A 17,406-nucleotide genomic window follows, 5' to 3' on the forward strand; every position below is an offset into this window, starting at 1 on the left:
AACACTAATTGATTGCCGATTCAATAGTCCCATCTCCACCTAGGTGTCACTTTTATCACTGAGGTTGGACTTGTGACAGTGTTGACTCTTACATCAAACAGCAACGCCTTTATTTTGAGGGGAGGGGCATCTTTGTGAGCAAGCCGTGAACCATATCAACGGCAGTGGCTCACGGGCAGTTTTGAGACTATTTAACACCAGCAGTGTGGTCTCAGCAGTGTGGAAGGTCCAAGACCAGAAGAGGGTCAGCTGGTTCCACTGATGCATTGGGAACACTCCTCTATGTCAGACTACTGGAATAATAATAATAATAATAATAATAATAATAATAAAAAGGAAATGCCACTAGCAAAGCTCTTTCATTCCCATCTTTGGCCTTTCTGCATCTTTTATTGCCGGGAAAGGACAATGCTTCATGTTTAACTGGACGACAGCACCATTACAACCGAATAAAATCCAATTTTCAGCACTAACAGTGGAAACTCCTTGATTGGGTCTGTTGAGAGTTGATTCTTTGCAGCCTTCCCATCCTTCTTCTGCTACCAATAAGAACACAGAGCTGTCGGGGGCGGGGGCTGTCGGGGTTGAGGGGTTGAGCAAAAATGGAAAATAAAGGAGAAAGAACTCCTGGGCTCAGACAACACTGTGGTGACTACGGGGGAGGGGGGGCTTACGGGGTGGGGGAGGATAGAGACCCAGACTTGCCTTGGGTGGAGAACACACAGGACAGTGTACAGAGGACATGTTGTATAGCTGTGCACCGAATCCGGGTGAAGTTTGTTCATCAGCGGCACCCCAATAACTTCAATACAACGAAGCAAAGGCCGCCAAGGTCAGCTAGACCTACCGCTCCATTTGGCAAGGTTTGGGGCTATTGGGAAGAAAGACATGGATGTCAGGACTGAGGACACGGGGCTGCGTTTAGTGAGGGGGGCTACTTCGAAAAGGTGATTCACATAGTAGATCCCCCTGAGTGTGATTTCATCTCCTGTCTTTCGATTGAATTTGTGTCTTTATGCTTTTTTATATGTGGTTTTAGTGATAAGGCTTTGTTTGGGGGAGGGGGGGACACCCACAGGAAGTATATTAATTAAGAATATGCATATTGGGATCTGCTGAAAGAGGAGGCACAAGGCACCCCCATGGGGTTGACGGGCAGCTCTCTTGGGATCTGAGGTCCCAGTTTGGGGAAGCGTAACCCCAGGAGTCCTTTTGATCAAAGGTGCAGTTTCAATGCACTCACACAAAGGGAGTCAAGTCTCAAGGTGTATCACTCACAGACGTCAGAAACGGGGATGGGGAGGTGATGGCTGGGTCTCAGTGACCCCGGGGAAAGGGGGACAGAAGATAAGATGCAGGGCACCGAGTTCTCACAAGGCGTTCGGGGCGGAGGTCACTCCCGTCGCACTGGAGCAACTCTAAGCAGTTCTTTTAAAAGATGCCGTAGGACACGAAGGGTGGGCACTTGGGCGGGAAACCGAAGGTCAGATCCTTTCCGAAACATTCAGATTCTGCGTGTGAGCCGGGCTGTCATTCCCACAGCGTGTCCATTCGGCAGCTCAGGTAGCTGTCTTCTCATCACCAGCTCGGGACCTGCTTGTTCCTTGACTTAGGACAGGAAATAGACAAGTAAAGGACCGGAACTAAGACAGTAGAAGTGAGATGGGAAGAAAGAGGAAAAGCAGACAGAGGACCAGAGGGAAGAATACGATCCAGTGAGCTCAGCGGCTTGTCCCTCCGCTCAGCTGTTAAGACCCCTGGGACTTCCCGATGCACAGAGCCGGAAAAGCCCGTCCCCCGAGAACCACGGAGGCTCGCTGGGGCTGGGGGGGCCACCCGGTGCTTAAATGCTCGTGTCATAATCACAGCACTTTGCGTTAGGTACCATTTTAAAGTTTGGATACTTGAATAACTGCATCATCTCACTTAAATTCATCTTCTATGCATGACTTCCACGTTCCCAGTCGACACAAAGTAACAAAATGTTAAAATGAAAATGCAATGTTGTACGATAAATAGGACTTTGCTCGCAGAAGGTTTCTTTTTAAATGGTTAAATGAAACATTGCTCTTATGTTTCAATGTAGAAGCAGGGAGCTGGTATCCAGAACACTCGCCCACCAAAGGAAGAAGATACTGCCCTGCTTCAGTGTATCACTGGTCCATCTAGATCAGGGGTCCCCAAACTTTTTACACAGGGGGCCAGTTCACAGTCCCTCAGACCGTTGGAGGGCCGGACTATAAAAAAACTATGAACAAATCCCTATGCACACTGCACATATCTTATTTTAAAGTAGAAAAACAAAATGGGAACAAATACAATATTTAAAATAAAGAACAAGTAAATTTAAATCAACAAACTGACCAGTATTTCAATGGGAACTATGCTCCTCTCACTGACCACCAATGAAAGAGGTGCCCCTTCGGAAGTGGGGGGGGGGCGATAAATGGCCTCAGGGGGCCGCATGCGGCCCCAGGGCCGTAGTTTGGGGACCTCTGATCTAGAGGACACATGTCTTCCCTGTTCAGGAAACAGAAAGGCTGGGTGAGGCTGGAACATCAGATGCTGATTTTAAATGAGGGGAGAATGTGCCTTGTGATCTCTACCCTTGTCCCAAACGCTGGGGTCCCCGTGCAGGTTGGGACAGAGTGGTGGCATTCCTGGGAGGGCGATGGGGGGGGGACGACGACACAGCCACCGAAGGCACGCCCCAAGGGACACATTGAGTGCGGGGAATCCAGCAACAGCAATGAAACCCACCACAGGTCATCTGGTCTTACCATCCTCAGGCACCTCTCATTCTAAACGATGTCAATAGTTAACAGCACCGCCACCCCCTGGGGCTGACCACAGCCCCCAACACCTCCCCTCCCCTGCAGAGCTGGACTTCAGACTGGGAAGGTTCAAAGTCAACGTCCTAGGAAAGGAGAGCGCTGCCGTGGAGAGTCATGCCCCGCCCGGTTCTCTCCAGCCCTCGGTGTCCAGGCTCCGTGCCGCCTGACGCTCCTTGGACGGACCGGTGCTGCTCTTCAGCACAGATCACGGTCCACGTATCAGGAAAAGGAATGAGGAGGCCTTAGGCTCACCTGGTGATGGACGTCTTCGCCAAATAATAAACACGTTAACCTACGAACAGCTCGTCTTTCTTGAAGAATAAAACGATGTGATTTCAGCTGTCATGTTTGGGACATTTCCGTTTCAGCCCCCTTCCTTGATTTATCCCCCATAGTCAACTGATTCATCACAGGTGTTAATATCATCTGGTCTTTCGCTGTTTGGTTATTAGTGTCACAGGCATCAGGCACGTTACCATGGAAGTAACTTGGTCAGGATACAATTGCTGCAAAGATTATAGAGATTTGGTTTGATAAGGGGGAAAAAAGAGTCAAGAATGCTGGGCAATGATGATCTAAAGTGATTCAAATAAATAATCTTCTTGCTAGAAATAAAGCCATATCGGACCATCTTCTGGAGAAGAGGGCTTTCTCTAAAAGTGCTTCCGTGGTCAGGAAGCAGGGTTGGCTCTGGACGAGGACTGTGGGAAGCTCCAGGTCGGCCGAGTCCGAGGCTGGGTCCTGCAGCGCCCCCGCCGGCACACCGCCAGGAGGCCACAGTCCGCACCAGGGGGGGTAGAGAGGGGGCGGCACACTCGGAGCTGCTTCAGATGTCTGCGGAGCCGAGGGTGATGCTCCCTGACTTACGTTCGGCTCTCCCTCTTCACTGGCATTCAAGTTCTGCAGGAATTAAGCGGGACGTGATTTTGCCTGGTGGATTTCAGAATGTGCGGAATTAATCTTCTTAGGAAGCGTGGTTCCGGTGTGTGGGTAGCTGCTCGGCTCCGACTTCCACGTTGAAGTGGCCCAAGAATGAAAATGAATTACCGATGGCAAAGCAAATTATTCCAACCCTTGTCGCTGGACCACAGTTAAGCTGGAATAAAGCAATTCCCTCGCAACGAAATAAATAAAATAAGTTCATAACAGGCGCAGAGAAGATGTGGGCAGGAATTTCTGTTGCCTTTGTGGCTTTCCTTTCATGAACCCAGCTGCCTTCCGGTGGCTGGAAGAAGATAAGAACTCGGGGGAAGGAAAATGAGTTCCTGAAGCTGATGATGATCCAGGCTTGTTTGTCAGGGTGCAGTCCCGAACGGATACAGGTCTTCTGTCCGGAGCACATGATCTCCTTGGAGTGCGTGAGTCAAATACTATACACGTCCCTGGTATCTTGATGCTAGTAGTCTAGCATCTGGAGGTAGGGGTGTTCCCAGTACCCAGAAAACCAGTCCAAGCATTTATTTCATTCAGATGAGGATAGAGGCGTCGAGCCGTCTCATGTCACCAGAAGAAGGACACACCCTGGCAACGTCTGCCCTCGAGGGAGATCAACCCACTTTTCACACACTTGCTTCCTGTAGCCGCTCGGTTATAATCTCCCATTGAATCTTCTAGAAGACAGGTTGGGGTGGCAGGGCTCATTGACTGAGGTTGCTATATGACAACCTTGGCTCACGCGGGCTGGAAAGGGGGGCAGAACTGACTCAGGCAAGAGCTGGAGTGTGTCCACTCTAGCCTCCGTGGGTTAAGGAAAAGAACAGATTTCGGGGCTGCGTGCGTAAAACGTGCGAAGACCTCCTCTACTCAGGTGGCAGTCCTGGAGACCCCCGAGATGGACACGAGGCCTTGAAGGACTCTCAGTCCATAAGCGGGTCATCCTCATTCTGGGGCTTGGCTAAGCCTCTCCGTATGAACTCTGGAGACCCTCTGAATTATGCCCAGCCTTGAAGGAATTGCTGAGTGTCTGAAAAGACATGAGGGGATGTCTAGTATCATGTAGAAATGAGACATTCTGCATTAATTTAAAATGCTTGGTCTTCCCTCCATGCAACAGGACTGGCGTGGGGGCTGGATTGACTGAGCCCTCTTCCTATAAAGTGGTCACTGGTTAGTCTCATCTAAAGCAGACCATGCATTAGTCAGGCACAAATATTTACAGAGGTGGTCAGTGCATTCCAGGACCTACGTGCAGAGGATTATAAATGTGATCTATATCTATTATTACTCCAAATATCACCCTGCACCCCTGGCCACCAAAATGCATATTTTCCTCAGATGTTCATTTTCAGATATTGCTAAACTTTCCTGGACAATTTGAGAGGGCTCTGAAAATACCACTTAAGTAAATTTTACTTATGAGTTAGTTCAGGGGGTCAGTTCAGTTTGTTTGTTTGTTTGTTTTTTACATCTCAATAAAGCTATTTAAAATATCAATGAAAGCAATGAATAGAACAGTTCCATAAGAGTTCAAAAGATGTATCCACCTCAGTCCAGCTGTTCAAGAACGATCGTAGTGCAAAGAATTTGACGTAGACCTTTAGAGAAGTCAATTGTGATACGCATGGAAAATTTTTATATTTATTTTTGAAACTAAATAACCTTAAGTTAAAGAGGAAAAAGGAGAAACACAACAGCCAACACGGTATTGAAGAACAAAGTTGGAGGACTAACTGTACCCAACCTCAGAAATAGAAACACATAAATACAATCAACTGATCTTTCACAAAGGAGCATAAGCAACAGAACGGAGCAAAAAAAATATAATTTCTCCAACAAATAGCTCTGGAATGATAGAAATCTCCTTGCAGAAAAAAACATCTAGATATTGACTTTGCACGCTTCACAAAAATTAACTCAAAAATATATCATCGTACGCCTGAAACCCGTAGAAGACAATAGGGAGGAAAGCCTATGGGACTTCGGGCATGGTGACTTTTCTAGGGACAACACCAAAGACATGATCCATGAAAGAAATAAGTGACAAACTAGACTTCATTAAAACCAAACAGGTATTGTACTTTTGGTCTGACAAAAATAAAACCCCCCTCTCCGAGAATGACAGAGAATATATTCAGATGTCAAATAAGTCTGTGAAGGCCCTGGCCAGTTGGCTCAGTGGTAGAGCGTCGGCCTGGCGTGCGGGGGACCCGGGTTCGATTCCCGGCCAGGGCACATAGGAGAAGCGCCCATTTGCTTCTCCACCCCCCCCCCCTCCTTCCTCTCTGTCTCTCTCTTCCCCTCCCGCAGCCAAGGCTCCATTGGAGCAAAGATGGCCCGGGCGCTGGGGATGGCTCCTTGGCCTCTGCCCCAGGCGCTAGAGTGGCTCTGGTCCCGGCAGAGCGACGCCCCGGAGGGGCAGAGCATCGTCCCTGGTGGGCGTGCCGGGTGGATCGCGGTCGGGCGCATGTAGGAGTCTGTCTGACTGTCTCTCCCCGTTTCCAGCTTCAGAAAAATACAAATATATATATATATCATCGTACGCCTAAACGTAAAATGCAAAACTCCAAAACCCATAGAAGACGATAGAGAGGAAAGCCTATGGGACTTCGGGCATGGTGATTTTTCTAGGGACAACACCAAAGACATGACCCATAAAAGAAATAAGTGACAAACTAGACTTCATTAAAACCAAACAGGTATTGTACTTTTGCTCTGACAAAAATAAAACCCCCTCTCTGAGAATGACAGAGAAGATATTCAGATGTCAGATAAGCCCATGAAAAGATGCTCGCCTCACATGTCATCAGGAAAATGCAACTGGAAACCTCCGTATACACCTGTCAGACTGGCCAGAGTTTAGGACACTAACAGGCCCACATGTTCGCAAAGGTGTGGACCCTGCACTCCAGGCTGCAATGCAAAATGATACAGCCCCTTTCGGAAAACAGTTTGGCAGCTTCTCACAACGCTGAGCAGGCTTTTACCGGATGAGCAAGCCATCGTGTTCTGCGCGGTATTTACCCAGAGAGGTTGGAAACTTATGTCCACACAAAAACCTGCACAAGGATGTTGATAACAGCTTCCTTCATATAATTGCCGACACTTGGAAGCCACCAAGATGTCCTTCAGTGGGTGAATGGATACACAAACTGTGGCACATCCAGACAATGGAATGTCACTCAGCACTAAAAATAAATGTGCTATCAAGCTGTGAAGGGACAGGGAAGAAACTGAAATGCCTATTACTAAGTGAAAGGAGCCAATTAGAAAAGGCCACATAGTGCGGAGTCCAGCTACATGACATTCTGGAAAAGGCAAGATTAGGGAGCCAGGAGCAAGATCAGCGGTGACCAGGGCTGAGTGGGGGAGTTGAGTGGGCAGAGCAGAGAGGGTTTTTAGGGCAGAGAAACTGCTCTGTATGATACTAAAATTGATGGATATATGTCCATATGCCTTTGCTCAAACCCATAGAATTTACAACGCCAAGAATGAAAACTAAGGTAAACTATGAACTTTGGGTGATTATGATGTGTCCATATAAGTCTACCATTGGATTTAAAAATAAAAATAAAAAGCTCTATTCTGGTGAATGATATTCATGTGTCAGGACAGAATGTATGTGAGAAATCTCTGTAGCTTTCTCTCCATTTTGTTGTAAAACTAAATGTACTCTAAAAAAAAACCAAGTTTTAAACTGCAGACCAACAGGAGTGAGCTGGAAAGGTTGTGCACCAGGCACAGAATGTGCCACACCCACAGGCTGGCTCCCCTGGCCCGACTTCTCTGCCCAGTCCCCCATTCTGCCCTCGTCACTGTCCCAGAGGTGACCCCGTGCTGTCTCCGGGGCTCCTCCACGCAGGGTCCTCTGTGTGGCTCTCTGCTTTCCCTCTAGACCAGCTCCTTTAATGGCGCCCCACTGTTATGCAGCTGAGTGGCTAGTGGTCACTGCTCGCTGGGTGGTCAGGTAGAGCAGGAAAGCAGGATACATACAGCAGGACCACGGCCACGGTGAACAGGCAGCCGAGTACCACCCAGGGGAGAGGCCAGCGCAGGACTGAGGGTCACCAAGAATAGCCACACACTCTCCCGGCTCAACGGGGACAGTGTTTCCTTAAAGCAGGAGAGGGAGAGAGCAGAGATGCCCCCTCGCAGTGTGTGGGACCCGGGGTGGGGTGGGGGGGTTGGGGGGCAGCAGGTCCTCTCTGCGGTGACACAGGCAGAGTCACCGCACACGCCCCTTCGTGCTGCCCTGGGAGAACCCCGTGCCCTCTCCACAGGGGACCGGATCTCGCAATGGGTCGGCCAGGTGCGCTATTCGATGTTTTCAAACCAAGAGATGTTTCCAAACAAGGTTTTAGAGCAGGGGTCCCAAACTTTTTACACAGGGGGCCAGTTCACTGTCCCTCAGACAGTTGGAGGGCCGGACTATAAAAAAAACTATGAACAAATCCCTATGCACACTGCACATATCTTATTTTAAAGTAAAAAAACCAAAACAGGAACAAATACAATATTTAAAATAAAGAACAAGTAAATTTAAATCAACAAACTGACCAGTATTTCAATGGGAACTATGCTCCTCTCACTGACCACCAATGAAAGAGGTGCCCCTTCCGGAAGTGCGGTGGGGGGCCGGATAAATGGCCTCAGGGGGCCGCATGTGGCCTGCGGGCTGTAGTTTGGGGACCCCTGTTTTAGAGCCTCGATCTCCTTACAAGGAACTGTCCTGGTCCAAGACCAGTTGTAAGTGACCGTGGAAAGGTTCACAAGCGGGACAGGACGGCCTTTGTCACCACCAGTGGCTGGGTTTTGCCCACATACCAGTCTCCTTTCCCCAGATTGCCCAGAGGTGGTACTCAGTCAGCGGGGACAAGTCGGGGGAGGGGGCACGAAGAGCCTCAGGTGGGCCGCAGAACCAGCGCTCTGGGCCCTGCACACCCAGGCTCTGCCGCGCCTGAGCTCTACCTCGGAAACCCTGACTTTAATCTCTCCCGGGTCCAGTGTCCTTCAGAACCTCCAAGCCAGTCAGTCGTTCGCGTGTCACCCAAAGTGAGCCAGACGCAGCTCCAGACGATGGGGACAAGACGGTCCCCAGGGGGCTCCACGTCTCGCTCAGATCTCCGGAGAAGAAGCAGGTAAAACTGTCAGCACAAACAGAGAGAATATATCATTTTAACTTCCCCAAACATAATCCTGGTAAGAAGAGAGAGCGACGGAGGTGTGGAGAAGAGTGGAAGGGTCATCGGAGAACGAGACCTGAAGGATTGGTTGGCATCACCTGTCCTGTAAGGAGGAGGGACGTGGACAGAGCAGGAGCGAGATCTTGGCGCTCCTGGGCGCGGGGAGCTCCGGGGGGCGGAGCCAGAGGCCCGCGGTGCCACACACAGCGGGCGGGATGTGGTCCCCGGTGCCACACACAGCGGGCGGGATGTGGTCCCCGGTGCCACACACAGCGGGCGGGATGTGGTCCCCGGTGCCACACACAGCGGGCGGGATGTGGTCCGCGGTGCCACACACAGCGGGCGGGATGTGGTCCCCGGTGCCACACACAGCGGGCGGGATGTGGTCCCCGGTGCCACACACAGCGGGCGGGATGTGGTCCCCGGTGCCACACACAGCGGGCGGGATGTGGTCCGCGGTGCCACACACAGCGGGCGGGATGTGGTCCGCGGTGCCACACACAGCGGGCGGGATGTGGTCCCCGGTGCCACACACAGCGGGCGGGATGTGGTCCCCGGTGCCACACACAGCGGGCGGGATGTGGTCCGCGGTGCCACACACAGCGGGCGGGATGTGGTCCCCGGTGCCACACACAGCGGGCGGGATGTGGTCCCCGGTGCCACACACAGCGGGCGGGATGTGGTCCGCGGTGCCACACACAGCGGGCGGGATGTGGTCCCCGGTGCCACACACAGCGGGCGGGATGTGGTCCCCGGTGCCACACACAGCGGGCGGGATGTGGTCCCCGGTGCCACACACAGCGGGCGGGATGTGGTCCGCGGTGCCACACACAGCGGGCGGGATGTGGTCCCCGGTGCCACACACAGCGGGCGGGATGTGGTCCGCGGTGCCACACACAGCGGGCGGGATGTGGTCCGCGGTGCCACACACAGCGGGCGGGATGTGGTCCCCGGGAGACGCAGGCGCAGTCAAGGTCAAGACTTGGATACCTTCTCACTGCTGCGGGGCCGTTGGAGGGTTTTCAGGCAGAAAGGGATTTGATTTGATTTCCCTTTGGGAAGCTCATTCTGGCTTCTATGTGGAGAACAGGCTGGAGGGAAACCAGGAAACGGTGCCTTGAAGGATGCCAGCGGCCTGGGCCACAGACCCAACCCCTGTGAGGTTTGGCGTGAGACCAGGTGGAGATCGTCAGCCCACATGTCTTGTGTTCACCTCGGTTCTCTGCTGTTCCACACGGGGGTTGCATTCACACGTGTGGACACACCAGCCATCACGGACAAGCTCCATCCACACCCTGCAGCTCCCAGGCCAAGTGTGCTCATACCCACTACAGTCTTTCCCGTGCTGCACAAGCCCTGGACGAGTGTCGGCCCCTTTGCGGGAAACCCCGGTGGTTCGGGTCCCCAGAGTGGGATCTGGCAGTAGAAGGAGGCAGGGAGCTGTCCCCTTAGCACCATGACACGTTTTCCCTGTCGGAAGGGCAGAGGCAGGGCAGAGGGCAACCTTTGGGAGCCCAGTCTGGGTCTTCCGGAGCACAGCTCAGAACTAGAGCAGCCGCCGTGGTCCACGGAGCCCAGTCTGGGTCTCCCGGCACACAGTTCGGAACTAGAGCAGCCGCCGTGGTCCACGGAGCCCAGTCTGGGTCTCCCGGCACACAGCTCGGAACCAGAGCAGCCGCCGTGGTCCACGGAGCCCAGTCTGGGTCTCCCGGCACACAGCTCGGAACTAGAGCAGCCGCCGTGGTCCACGGAGAACAGTCTGGGTCTTCTGGCACACAGCTCGGAACTAGAGCAGCCGCCGTGGTCCACGGAGAACAGTCTGGGTCTTCCGGCACACAGCTCGGAACCAGAGCAGCCGCTGTGGTCCACGGAGCCCAGTCTGGGTCTCCCGGCACACAGCTTGGAACTAGAGCAGCCGCCGTGGTCCACGGAGCCCAGTCTGGGTCTCCCGGCACACAGCTTGGAACTAGAGCAGCCGCCGTGGTCCACGGAGCCCAGTCTGGGTCTCCCGGCACACAGCTTGGAACTAGAGCAGCCGCCGTGGTCCACGGAGAACAGTCTGGGTCTTCTGGCACACAGCTCGGAACCAGAGCAGCCACCGTGGTCCACGGAGAACAGTCTGGGTCTTCCGGCACACAGCTCGGAACCAGAGCAGCCGCCGTGGTCCACGGAGCCCAGTCTGGGTCTTCCGTCTTCCGGCACACAGCTCAGAACCAGAGCAGCCGCCGTGGTCCACGGAGCCCAGTCTGGGTCTTCCGTCTTCCGGCACACAGCTCGGAACTAGAGCAGCCGCTGTGGTCCACGGAGAACAGTCTGGGTCTTCCGGCACACAGCTCGGAACCAGAGCAGCCGCTGTGGTCCACGGAGCCCAGTCTGGGTCTTCCGGCACACAGCTCGGAACCAGAGCAGCCGCCGTGGTCCACGGAGAACAGTCTGGGTCTTCCGGCACACAGCTCGGAACCAGAGCAGCCGCTGTGGTCCACGGAGCCCAGTCTGGGTCTTCCGGCACACAGCTCGGAACCAGAGCAGCCGCTGTGGTCCACGGAGCCCAGTCTGGGTCTTCCGGCACACAGCTCGGAACTAGAGCAGCCGCCGTGGTCCACGGAGCCCAGTCTGGGTCTTCCGTCTTCCGGCACACAGCTCAGAACCAGAGCAGCCGCCGTGGTCCACGGAGCCCAGTCTGGGTCTTCCGGCACACAGCTCGGAACTAGAGCAGCCGCCGTGGTCCACGGAGCCCAGTCTGGGTCTTCCGGCACACAGCTCGGAACCAGAGCAGCCACCATGGTCCACGGAGCCCAGTCTGGGTCTTCCGGCACACAGCTCGGAACCAGAGCAGCCGCCGTGGTCCACGGAGCCCAGTCTGGGTCTTCCGGCACACAGCTCAGAACCAGAGCAGCCGCCGTGGTCCACGGAGCCCAGTCTGGGTCTTCCGGCACACAGCTCGGAACCAGAGCAGCCGCCGTGGTCCACGGAGCCCAGTCTGGGTCTTCCGGCACACAGCTCGGAACCAGAGCAGCCGCCGTGGTCCACGGAGCCCAGTCTGGGTCTTCCGTCTTCCGGCACACAGCTCGGAACCAGAGCAGCCGCCGTGGTCCACGGAGCCCAGTCTGGGTCTTCCGTCTTCTGGCACACAGCTCGGAACCAGAGCAGCCGCCGTGGTCCACGGAGCCCAGTCTGGGTCTTCCGTCTTCTGGCACACAGCTCGGAACCAGAGCAGCCACAGTGGTCCATGGAGCCCAGTCTGGGTCTCCCGGCACACAGCTCGGAACCAGAGCAGCCACCGTGGTCCACGGAGCCCAGTCTGGGTCTCCTGGCACACAGCTCGGAACCAGAGCAGCCGCCGTGGTCCACGGAGCCCAGTCTGGGTCTTCCGGCACACAGCTCGGAACCAGAGCAGCCGCCGTGGTCCACGGAGCCCAGTCTGGGTCTTCCGTCTTCTGGCACACAGCTCGGAACCAGAGCAGCCGCCGTGGTCCACAGAGCCCAGTCTGGGTCTCCCGGCACACAGCTCGGAACCAGAGCAGCCGCCGTGGTCCACGGAGCCCAGTCTGGGTCTCCCGGCACACAGCTCGGAACCAGAGCAGCCGCCGTGGTCCACGGAGCCCAGTCTGGGTCTCCTGGCACACAGCTCGGAACCAGAGCAGCCGCCGTGGTCCACGGAGCCCAGTCTGGGTCTTCCGGCACACAGCTCGGAACCAGAGCAGCCGCCGTGGTCCATGGAGCCCAGTCTGGGTCTTCCGGCACACAGCTTGGAACCAGAGCAGCCGCCGTGGTCCACGGAGCCCAGTCTGGGTCTCCTGGCACACAGCTCGGAACCAGAGCAGCCGCCGTGGTCCACGGAGCCCAGTCTGGGTCTTCCGTCTTCTGGCACACAGCTCGGAACCAGAGCAGCCACAGTGGTCCATGGAGCCCAGTCTGGGTCTCCCGGCACACAGCTCGGAACCAGAGCAGCCACCGTGGTCCACGGAGCCCAGTCTGGGTCTCCTGGCACACAGCTCAGAACCAGAGCAGCCGCCGTGGTCCACGGAGCCCAGTCTGGGTCTCCCGGCACACAGCTCAGAGCTAGAGCAGCCGCCGTGGTCCACAGACACCCCCTTGGTGCTTTGTGCCCTAGAATCTCTCACCTGCGCTGGAGGGTGGGACACCCCTAAGATCCACACGCCTCTGAATATCCCTGGAAGAGAGGGCTCAAGGCTTCCCAAAGAGATCCTGCATTTCCTGAAAACAAAGGGATAAGCCCCATATCTGTGTCCAGTACCCCTGACTACATTGTCACGTTGAAAATCTTCTCAGAACGTTGTTTGCCTTTCCAAGGTCCACAGACTGGACACAGCCTTTCCTATGATCAACCAATTATTACACACACATTTTCACCCCAAGTCTCAGGGAAGAGTTTGACATAAAGTGTTGCTGCCTGGCAGATGGTCTTCAAGATGAAGTACGTGAGAACAAGAAAGACTAGATCATGGAAGAACTCAGGACGTAAGTCTAGAGCTTTGAGGTGCATGGTTCTTCCCCTTGACAGCCGTCTGAGGCCAGAACAGAACTTAGAGGTCTGCTTCTCTGACCCTCCCCACACCCGACACTAGAACCCCAGGGGGCCGGGATCTGTGTCAGCTCGGGGTGGGAGTCCAGAGATCAGCTTCTCCCTCAGGGTCTTGTCCATTGCAGCTGATGTCTACTGCATTCTTTCCTGCCTCCGGTCACTGCTTGAGATGCTGGCTCCTGTGTCATCTCCGTCTTTCCAGCATGGGGATTGACTGTCACTAGGTGTTGCCATCGTAAAAAGGCTATGTAAAGACACTTGGTGTCGTGTGGGGACCAACTTTGTGGGCAAGGTCAGGACGAGAGGTCGGCGGGCGTGCGTTGCTGGAGGGAGGGTGTTTGCAAGCTGCCCCTGTCTGCTCCGCAGCGAGCAGATGGCTGGAGCCTTCGTGAGCCCCAGGAAGGAACAGCTGGTGAGTCAGAACTCACTGCGAGTGGGGAGAAGTGCTTGTGACTGTTTGGAAGAAAAAAATATATATATATATATTTTTTTTTTTTTGGAAGGGGGGAAAAGTTCAAGCTGTGCTTTACATGCCGAGAGGAATTGAAAGCAGGAAGCTGGGATGCTGGAGTTGTTGGGCGGAGAGACGGGGCCTTGAGCTGCGGCCAGCCGGCCCGCGGGCTGGTCTGCTCAGGTCGGACGCGGTGGAAACAGTGCACCCAGAAGGAGCGGTCAGTCAGAGAGCACGAGGAAGGGAAGAGAAGGAGAAGAGGCGGAGGAAGGATGCGGGGAGGTAAGAGCAGGGAGAAGGGAGCCACAAAGGAGAGGGGGTGGAGGACCAGAGTCCCGGGTTCCTAACACCAGCCCTTCTAAGACCCTTGGACACTCCTGATCAGCACCAGAGGCGGGATGGTCGCCAGAGAGACCACCATCTGGTTAGAGGGTGGGTGTGTTCACCCCCTCCCCCCACCCCCATGCGGCCGTGACCATGACCTGCCTGCCTCTCTACCACCTGGTCACGTCCTCTCTTGGTCACTGCTGGAGCGCTCAAAAATGTCCACATCCCGGAAGGGAGGCTCCCGTTCTTTCCTCTCCCTGGGGGGCAGACTCCTGACTCAGTCCCTCCCTTCTTCAGAGTCTCAGCCCAGATCGCACCTGCAGAGAATTCTGTGAGCACGGTCTCCCAGATAAACCGACGTCCTCACTCTCCCCTCCCACAGCTGAATTTCTCAAACCGATCTTCTCACCACCTGACCCGCGTTGCCCTGTGTGTCTGTCACTGGCTCTTATTTATTTATTTATTTACTTATTCATTTATTCATTCATTCATTCATTCATTTTTAGAGTGGGGGGGAGAAAGAGAGACAGAGAGAGAGAGAGAAGAGGGGAGGAGCAGGAAGCATCGACTCCCATTCGTGCCTTGACCAGGCAAGCTCGGGGTTTCAAACCAGCGACCTCAGCCTTCCAGTTTCAGGCTTTATCCACTGCGCCACCACAGGTCAGACTGTCACTGGCTCTTACCCGCAGTGTCAGCTCCACAAGGGCAGAGCCTAATCTTGCCTACTCGCTTTAGACACGAGGACGAATGACCAACTAAATAAAAAGTGAGCTCAAAACCTCACTCTTCCCTGAAAGATGGCCCCCCGTGGGCTTCATTTCCACTCACTCTTGGGGGTCCCACAGGACTCCACCCTCAGGAAGGGTCCGTTCACCTCTGGCTCCCCACTCTCTAATTCCCATCTTGACATTCTCATCATTTTTTTTTCTCTTTGCACAAGAATCCCGACACTTCACGTTGATCAAGTGCATTCAAAGTTTGCAAAATTGATGAATGAGATTAAATGTATCCTTGAAAGCGCCATGTTTCATTGACTCAAGAGAGAATAATGAGAAAGAGAGGCGGCAGTGTTAGAGATGTCCAGATAAAGAGCAAATAACCCGCATCTTCAAGCCGGAGTCTGGAGGCGTGCGGAATCCACCAGGCACGTCTCCTATTTATAGCTGCATGTCATGGTGAGGTTTCTTCTCCGGGTATGACAGCCACTAATTTTAATCAATGGAATAAAGCAAACTTAGAACCAAACCTTCAATTTGCTGCCTCACAAAGTATTAAAGAAAGGCACTAAATTATCCTGAGGTATATTCAGTCATGTTGTGCTAGGGCATAATAATAATAATCTTCAGAGAGATCAGAGTTTTGTGCAAGTAGGGGATATAATAGATTTTAAAGGATATTGAAATATTGTGCATTTCACTCTTTTAAAAGTCTTTTTGGTTTATTCCTATCAATCCCATAATCACCACTGTATGCATGCATATATGTTCAGTAAAAAAGAATAAGGTATATGCATTTTACATTGAATAGCTAAATAAACAAAATATGTTGGGGAAAGATTTTTATCAAAATGACTCCTTTTGATAAAAAGAAGACGTCCTGGCCTGACCAGGCGGTGGCGCAGTGGATAAAGTGTCGGACTGGGACGCAGAAGGACCCAGGTTCGGGACCCCAAGGTCGCCAGCTTGAGCGCGGGCTCATCTAATTTGAGCAAAAAGCTCAAGGTCGCTGGCTTGAGCAAGGGGTTACTCAGTCTGCTGTAGCCCCCCGGTCAAGGCACTTATGAGAAAGCAATCAATGAACAACTAAGGTGCCGCAACAAAGAATTAATGCTTCTCGTCTCCCTTCCTGTCTGTCTGTCCCTATCTGTCCCTCTCTCTGACTCTCTCTGTCTCTGCCACAAAAAAAAAAAAAAGAAGAGGAAGACACCCTGAGTCCGTGGGTCCACCCCCTTGGCCTGGTGAGCGGGCCTCCCTGATCCCTGCCTGGCCCTGCCCCCCTTTCTGTTTGGTTTCAGGGTCCCCTGTACTGAATGCCCGTGTCTTCAAGTGTGCTATGACTGAGACCCTCTGCCCACCAGTCCCTCGGTCATCGTATCGTCCTTTTCTTCTCCGGAGATTAAATCCATTTTTAATAATCATTGCTTGACTGATTTTAGAAAGACAGAGAGAGGAAGAGGGAAGCAGAGAGACAGAAAGAGACAGAGAAGCATTGCTCTGGCCAGATAGCTCAGTGGGTTAGAGCATCCCCCCAAACGGGGCACCTCCTCCAGGAAGCAACTAATGAATGCACAGCTAAGTGGAACAATGAATACTTTTTTTTCTTCAAAGAACTGTATCGGTGTGGGTGGCACCACGGGGGTCCACTCACGCCCTCAGCCCTCCCCAGAGGGTCTCCCTCGCCCATTCTGCCCTGACATCCTGCAGCTGTCCGTGTGCGTCCATCCACCCATCACCATCAGACCGACCGTGAGCTCCCACGGAGACAGCGGGCAGCTGAGCAGTCCTTAAGCCGTCCTGCTCTGGGCCAGCCTGCGGCTCTGAGGGAGGCGCCCACCACGTACGTAAATGAACAGGAGGAAAATGCCAGCCGCAGAAACAAGAAATCCATCTTTTGACTTCCTGCCATAATCCAGGAACCAGATTACACTGCTTACACATACACTCATCAGTTTAATCCTCAGGCCGCCCCGCTGAGGAGACACTCTGAGACGTTAAATAACTGTTGTGTGATTAAAGGATTAGCGCACCTCAGAGGCAGAAAACAAATCATGCAAATGTTCTACCTCGGGGCTTCTGTCTCCTAAGCCACGTTTTAGGGAAGACACATGAATAGACGATACTTGCTTAATGCTAATGTTTGCGGTTGTGCCATTTTATTGAAGGCTGGGATCAGGTTGTCTAATTTCTGTATTTTTACAAAAACCTTGCTCTACTATGAAAATATAAAAGGCACATACGTATATACATATACAGATATATGTATATATTAAATGATTAGAATTGTATCATCTCATTTCAAACACGCAAATGATAAAAAGTTGTTTTCACAGTACCTATTCATCGTCCTTTGAGACGTTCGTTCCGGGCCGTCCTATTTAAACTCATTTAGCCCAGGAGCACAGAATCCAAA

This window comes from Saccopteryx bilineata, chromosome 7, assembly GCF_036850765.1.
Source record: "Saccopteryx bilineata isolate mSacBil1 chromosome 7, mSacBil1_pri_phased_curated, whole genome shotgun sequence".
Taxonomy (NCBI): Eukaryota; Metazoa; Chordata; class Mammalia; order Chiroptera; family Emballonuridae; genus Saccopteryx; species Saccopteryx bilineata.